This window comes from Tupaia chinensis, unplaced genomic scaffold, assembly GCF_000334495.1.
Source record: "Tupaia chinensis unplaced genomic scaffold, TupChi_1.0 Scaffold141469_1, whole genome shotgun sequence".
NCBI classification, from domain to species: Eukaryota; Metazoa; Chordata; class Mammalia; order Scandentia; family Tupaiidae; genus Tupaia; species Tupaia belangeri.
In genome coordinates this window covers 534,487-542,875 of record NW_006201331.1, presented here as the reverse complement: position 1 = coordinate 542,875, position 8,389 = coordinate 534,487, and positions in this window count along the sequence as shown.

Sequence of the window (8,389 nt, the reverse complement as noted above, 5' to 3'; positions counted from 1 at the left end):
GGTGCTTTGGGGGGGTTCAGGAGTTTGTGAAGATGGAGATGTCCAAATGGAGGGTACAGTGTACGTGTGTTCTGGTGTTTACTTCTTCAACTGCTGCAGGCCTTTTATATATGTGGGGAGCCTGGTTGGGAGCACATGATCTGCAGCAATTAGATGTCTTTATGGGCTTGGGTTGTTTAGCTGCTGTAGCTCCTTGCTTAATGTGCTTAATTGTGGCCCAGATGTAGCCAGATGTTTATAGTTCTTTGCCTTAAAATGCACAATTTTCTTCAAAGGGCCAGCTCACCTCCCCCACATCCAACTCAACTTCCCAATACACAGCTGGTGAGACAGAGGTCTGAATACAAGGTGAGCTGTGACTCAGGTGCATGGTGGGAGAGGAAGGGGCGGAGCTGCGGCTTCCCCTGGTCCAGCCCCTTTGATCCGACCGCTGTTGCTGTCCGTGGTTCTGATCGCATGGGCCGGGAACGTTGGGGAAGTATGACAGGGTCTGAGATGGAACTTGGTGAGCGTGGTGGTTTCACTGACCCTGGTGGCCTCTTGTAGCACCTCAAAGCCCCGTATTTACACACTATGACTTAAACACCCACACGGTTCCAATATCCCCACTCCTGCTACCTATACCTATTAACATATTCTCTCTCACTTTCTCAGACACACTTATGAACACACCCACACACTGGCATTCAACACACAGACTCACACTCACAGGTACACACCTGCACAGTCACCCACACTCACTAGTACACAGACCTGTCCTTAGGTCAACTTATTAGACCATCTTGGCCATGTGCTAAGAGGAGGCATTCCCTCAGAGTCTTCCAAGAGTTATCGGGGGACACAAACTGACTCACTGGCTGCTGGAAACCCCAAAACTTTCCAACGAGTATCAAATTCTGGATCCCACCTCAGTCCTCTGTGCTTTCTCCAAGGTTTTTTCAATGAACACCACAGTTAGGAGTCTGTACAGCATTTTATCAGAAGGTAACATCTTGATCAATCTACGTGAGGAGAGCTTCCAGCCCTCTGCTATCACCTCTGAGCCCCTCTCCTTTCCATGCTATTCCCCCCTGGAGTCATTCTCTACACAGCAGTTTGTAAGTAACCTTGGAAAGTGTCAGAACAGATCCACAGTGGTATGTGCTGTACGACTAGTGTGGAGTGTGCACGCCTTGAACTCACGAGGGCTGAATAAGGGCCAAGGAACTGCCCCGACTAGCTCTGTGTGGCAGGGGGTGGGGTGGGGGGGTGAGGGTCAAGACTCATCTCTCTTCCAGGAAGTGCCATCCCCTCACTGCTGTGCACTTCCTCAGCCAACTTCAGAATGCAATGTGGGTGGGCTTCGTTATTATCATTAAGAAAGAGTTGGATCTTGGGCAGCATTTTTTTTTACTTGTTTGGTTGGTTTGGGTTGGTTTGGTTTGGTGTGCATGTTTCGTAGGGGGTTTTTGTTTATTTGTTTATTTGTTTTTTGAGTTCATGCTGTGACTCGCTAATGGGAGCAACTAGAATTTTATTTTAGTGAACTAGATTAGAATAAAAATTAAATAAGTAGACTAGAATAGAAAATAGGGTGCATCCCACCTACTAAGAATAATACTGTTTTGTGACCCTTTTGTGAGTTGTGTGTGGCGTATACCTATGTCTATCCTTATTCTCTATGTGAAATTATTAATATGCTTGCTACTAAGATGTTGAATACAGTATGTATCAGTTAAACACATGGACCCAGATTCCAAACCACCTGGTCTCATGTTCCAGCTCTGCCACTCTCTGGCTGTGTAACAGGCAATTTACTAACCTCTCTGTACCTCATTTCATGATTTGTAAAATCAAGATAATAATAGTACCCAGCTCGTAAAGTTGTTGTAAGGATTAGAAAAAGTAATCCATGTAATCACTTAAAACTGAGCCTGCACACTGTAAGAGTGTAATCACATTAGTTGTCATCACTGCTGCTGTGGCGGGTACAGTGGCAGGTTTTATGGGGAGGTAGGAGTACGTGTTGTTGTTGGCGCTGCTGCTATTGCAGGTGTGAGCATCTCAGCAGATTTGATGGAATCTACCCGCCCACATTCCTAAACCACCTATGTTCAATTCCAATTAATGACACCTATCTTATAGGACTAGTAAAAGGATTAAATAAATAATGCTGAGACAATACTTAGAACGTGGCACATAGACAGTGCTCAATAAATGCTACCTACTCATGGGCCCAGTCCAAGAGAAAGGGAAGACCTGGGATCTTTAACCAGGGTTATTCTCTTGTTCCTGGATAACAGCAGACAAACAAATGCCCCTTCTTCAATCCCCACACCTACCTGACTACCCATGGAAGGTCTAATGAGAATTTCTTCTTTTAGGCAAAGGGAAAATGTCACCAGTCTTTGGACAGCATGCATATTGAATGAGAAGAGAAGCTTGGATAATACAAAAGTCTGTATTCTGTGAATAATTCATAAATCTGTATTTCTTATTTGGCTTTAGCAGACCATCAAAAGTCCTCAGTCATAAATCAAACAATAGCATTCTCACTCATCTTGATATTTGCCTGATTCTGAACCCTCCCTCCCCGATTGGTCAGTAGCTGCAGGGATGCCATGAGGCTGAGAGTGAGAAATACACCCTTGAGAATCCCACCCAAATATAACAGGACTCCAAAGACAGCAAGAGAAGGCAAGCTTTCACTGCAGCTGGACAAATGGAAGTTGGAGTTGAGAAAGAACTTCCCAGAAAGAGGGCATGGGTTCATCTCTTCCATTTACGGGAGCTATATATATAAAAAGAAAAAAAATCCTTATTCTGAGGTGGACACTACATTTGTGAAGGTAACATCTTGATCAAAAAACCCTCATATCTGGGAACCAGCAGTTAGCGTAATGGCTATGTCGCTGGACTCCCATGTAGTCGACCGCGGTTCACGTCCCAGACCTGGTGGCTTAAAACTCACGCCGGGGCGTGTGCGTGCGTGCCCAAGATCCCGAGAGGAGAACGAAGGAGAAGGGATTGTGGCGTGGCCATCCCCCCGGGGGGTGATTTCTCACTTTCTGTCTCTCTGTCTCTCTCTGTCTGTCTGGCGAGCGCACATGCCCTATAGCAAAAATCTCTCCAAAATAAAAAAAAAAATGCCCTCATTTCTGGAAATCAGAATCTTTTCTTTCAGCTCAAGTAGACCTTGTTTCAAGGGACACCTGGAAGAGGAAGGAGACATGGATTCTGGAGTACCAATCTGATTGGGAATATGGACCCACGTTCATGAGAAAGGCCAGATGTCTGAACAAGAGCTGCTTCTCAGAGATACCATAGAAAGTTGAGGAATGTGGGAACCAGCAGTTAGCATAATGGCTATGTCGCTGGACTCCCATGTAGTCGACCGCAGTTTGCATCCCAGACCCGGTGGCTTAAATCTCACGCCGGGCGTGTGTACGTGTGTGCCCAAGATCCCGAGAGGAGAATGGAGGAGAAGGGATTGCGGCGTGGCCATCCCCCCTGGGGGGGTGATTTCTCGCTTTCTGTCTCTCTGTCTCTCTCTGTCTGTCTGGCGAGCACATGCACCCTATAGTGAAAATCTCTCCAAAAAAAAAAGAAAGTTGAGGAATGCAATGCCTACTGACAGTGTTCACCCCAGGCAACGTGAAATGTGACTAGTCTGATGGGAAAGACAAGGGAGGCTCCCTGAAAAAAGTGAGAACAAGCTGTAGCAAGGAGGCAGGCAGGGCAAAGCTGATGAAAAGGTATTCATTATGGGGGTATTTAAAGGATGAGACAGGGCCAAGTGTGGACAGCAGGTGTACCCAAGGGCTCTTGAAGGAGTGGAAGCAATCGTGAGATGCTGTGTCAGTGGAGAAAGAAAAAGGAGGACATTCAAGGCAGGGACTTCATACACAAAATTGTTGTCACCCCTGTGACTCAACTCCATCACTGGAGACTGGAAGATAACTGTGGGATAAACATCTGGAGGATACCAAAACATCTGCATGCTGAGCTTGTGGGTATCCAGGGGCCATGTCCTTTCTAGCCTAGCAACCCATGACAGAGAGCAGGTGCAGGCCAGTTTCCAGTGAGGAAAGTTCAAGGGTGATGGAGTTGCTGTTTACACACCAGAGCTGTTGAGCTGTTGCTGAGGGAATTGACCTCAGGGCTAGCCACCAGGCAGGATGGTTGGGTTGGGGAGTTGAGGAGAAGCACAAGACAGAGCCTTGACTCCTCAGCCAGGACAGCCCAGGACATTGGCCAATTATCTGTCAGAACCCTACAGAAGGGAGTGCCATTGGACAAAATGGCCAAAGGCTCTTGTGGGAATCCTGGGTGGGGCTGGAGCTTGACTCAAGAGCTCCACCTTGATGAGATCAGTCTCACTAACCAGGTGAGCCCTTGTACCCCCTCTGCCCCTTCTAAGGGTTCATCCCTATGAACTCGGCAGTAAGATTGCCCACCCTCTTCAGCTAGGTCTACACCTTGCCCTCAGTGCCGTGCCCTCCCTCCATCTATCTCCTCCCCTACTCTTCCAACCCTGGGGTGTTCACCCTATCATTCTCCCCTAGGTCTTATCCTAGTTTTCCTCTACTGTCCTCTACTTCCCTCTTCGTCCCAGCTATTTCCCTGAACTTTACCATTACCCATCCCCCAGTTTCCCCAGCTTCCCCTTCGCAGCAAATCTCTTTTCTTTCTTCCAAGTGGCCCTTAAAAGTAATAATCTAAGACAATCTCCTTCTTCTTTTCCCTAGAAATTTCCTCCCAAGCACTTTTCTCTTTCACTCCTCAACCCAATCCCTGAATCTCCAAAGCTTTCTCTACTCTGCCCCAAAACCTTTGGGATCATAGTCCTTATTGGCTGAATTTTCCTACTACCCATCATAGTGCAGGCTAAGAACTTTGGTTTGGTCAAGGATATATCTCACTCAGCTCCTTCCTCCTTCAGGCCCCAGCAAGGAATGTCACTCCTTTCCAGCCCCACCCTTAAGAGCAGTCACCCTTCTGCTCTGCTTCAAGTTCCCACCCCATTCTACCACAAAGCTTTGCACAATTAACTACCAAGCTTTGATGGTTCCATTATTCAGCACTTAATATACACTTAGTATTCATTTCATTCATTCAACAAATATTTACTGAGTACCTACTATGTGCCAAGCCCTTGAACTATATCCACAAACAAAACAGTTGTACACATTGATGAGCTGCAGGGCTTGCATTTTTCTTCATGATCCAGGTAATTGTCCAGCATTTCTCTTAAAACTGGAAGTTCATCAAGAACAAAGTGAGTTTTCTATCTCCTGGCCCTGAATGAGAAAATTCTGCAGAGCCCTGAAAAGGGTATGAGGAGACATGAGTGAGTGCGTGTGTTCATATGTCACCTACAAATACATCAACTGTGTGATACTTTTATTGATTATAGGTGATATGCAGAGGGGAGGGCAATGAGACAAACTCTTCCCTTCTAGGGGGGTATAGTTCTGCGTGCAGCCCTGCTCCCACTCACATATAGTGTGAACAAGTCTCTTCACCTCCCCAGAGCTTAGTGTCTTCATTTGTAACTAGAATAACAGCACCAATTGTGAAAAACAAATGAGTTAATTAATACATGCTGAGCTCTTAGACTAGTACCTAGTATGGAGTAAGGTAGACATCAAGACATGTTTTTAAAAAAATCCAAAAAAAACTAAAAAGTTTAGATGGATAGTGATATAATAGTTTTCTGCATTAAACATACACTACTTACATAACTTTTTGAAAATATTCATATGCCCTAGAAACTGTCTTGTACAAATATACCAGAAGATGTAGAAAAGAATGTTCATGGCAGCTCTGTCCATAATATAGAACTCTGGAAACAACCATGAGACTATTGGGCTAGAGAGGTGAATAAGCTATGATGTATTCATACAATGTGTACAACCCACAGTGAAATTAACACAATACAGCTACAGGAAGCAACACTGAACAAGTAAACCAGACATGAAAGAATATATGATTTCATTCATATGAAATTGAAGAACTAGAAAACTAAACTATACAGTCTATCATTGAGGGATGCATACATTGACCATAAAACTGTAAAGAAACAGGACCAGTAGATAGTACAATGATTTCATCTCTGGACTCCCACATAGTCAACTGTGGTTTGAGTCCCAGACCCGGTGGCTTAAAACTCACATTGGGTGTGTGTGCATGCATGCCCAAGTTCCCAAAAGGAGACTAGAAGAGAAAGGACTGCTTTGTGGCTATCCTCCCAGGGGGTGATTTCTTGCTTTTTGTCTCTCTCTATCTTTCTGACGAGTGCACGTGCCCTATCGCAAAAAAAGCTCTCTTAAAAAAAAAAATCAAGGAATAAATTAACACAATATCCAGAAACAAGATCACTCTCGGCAGGGAGTACAGTTGGAATAAGGGTACAGTGGAAGTTACTGAGGTACACATACATTCCACGTCTCCTGTAGGTGGTAGGCACACCACCCAGACTTTCTTCTGCCTGTTGACGTATTTCACCATAAAGATAGCTTTAACTTCTATAAAGTTAAAATACATGAACTTTCCATAGCGAGAACCAAGGCCATACAGTGCTGACTCTATAGGTCTTCTCTTTTCCCCACCACAAGTTTCTTGCTTGAAGAAAACAACCTGAATGTCCTCTCAGGTCTTCAAAAATTAGTAGCAATTGGTAATTCCTGGAATTTAATGACATGATGTCACATTTAAATTGTTCATGTTTAAAATTGCTTCTTGCATCTTTAAAATTGCTTAGCAAGGGCCAACCATTCATAATTAGCTCACACATATGTATGTCATTTTTATGAGGAGTTACATTGGTAGAATAGGTAAAGTGTATGTGAGATGCACCTTGACTCATGGCACTCCTTGGGACTCCCAGCCAGCTGGTTTTTTGGGGACACCACTGCTCAATTGCAAGCAGTGCCCAGAATTGCAGATGAGGGTACTAAGAACTTTGGAAGTGCTGGCCACAACTGCCCTGAACACATAAAGTGACAGAAGGTGCCTTGCTCTCTTCTGGAGAGACCAGATGGCTGACACAGTTCTTCACCCCCATGTCTACTGCCCTGAGCCTCACTCTTTCTTATTCTCCTCCTTCCTTCCCTTTTCCCATCAACCACCCTGCCCCGTTCTCCTTCCCTAAGGCACAGAAGCTAGAGTGGGCTGTGAGCTACATCTTCCCAATTGAAGGCAAACCTCTGCACTTTATAAGATATTTTCCTAGGGCCTGCTCTATTGCCATGGGGCTGGTTCATGGGTAAGTAGAACACAGCACAATCTATCAAAGTACTATAGTACACCAGGGTACACAGGCTGATGTTGGCCATCCCATCCCTTCTCTTCTTAGCCACACTGATCTGCATACCAACCCAGACTTCTCTCCAGCCCCAAACGCCTTCTCACTGCCCTTGTGTCATACACACCCTATTGGCCCCGCCAGGTCCTAATCATCCCAATCTCCTCTGACTGCCTCCCACCCCAAATCCACAGGTATCACCTCCTAAACAACTTTATCTACCCTCTTGAAATGTTCCAGGGCTTAGGAAACCCAAGGGTTGTCAGAACTTGGGAGAAGGTATTGCTTCTTCCAGCTCCACCACTTACCAGATAGGCTCTCTGAGCCTCAGTTTCCTCATCTGTAAAGTGGGGATAATGTGACAATCAGAGAGCATATGGTAGACAAGGATGTTCACCTAGTAGGTGACCTCCTTATCAATCAACTCTGAATGGTTCTCTTCTCATTAGAAAGGGGAAATGTGCTCAAGGGATCCAGTTCAGCATCATCCAGCTCACATCTCTGTGCCTCCTGGGGTGGTACAGTAAGAGCTATACAACATTCCTTATGAAATAGGCGGCCCCCAAAATGTTTCATTTCAATCTAATCAAGCCCCTAACCTAGTGCTGTCCGGTAGAACTTTATGTGGTGGTAGAAATGTTCTTTCTCTGCGCTGTCCAATAAGGCGGGCACCAGTCACCTGAGCTACTAAACACAAAACGGGATCGTGCAGCTGAAGGACTACATTTTTCATTTAATTTTTTTCTTTTTTTAAATTTTCAGATTAATACCTCCATCTTGATGTACACAATAAACTGGGTTGTTGGAAAAGACATGACGCATTTTTGCATAGAAAAAATATGTCATGACTTTTCCAACAACCTACTCTATCAGAGTATTTTTTATATAATTTTAACTGATTTAAATTTAAATAGCAACACGTGCTTATTGCCTACCATATTGGACAACCCAGCTCCACATCGAACTTGCAGTTTACAAACAGCACAAGGGAGAGACCCACGGAGAAATCACACCAAACCAGTTGTTAAGAATCCCTAGGGGGGGAACCAGCAGTTAGCGTAATGGCTATGTCGCTGGACTCCCACGTAGTTGACCATGGTTCGT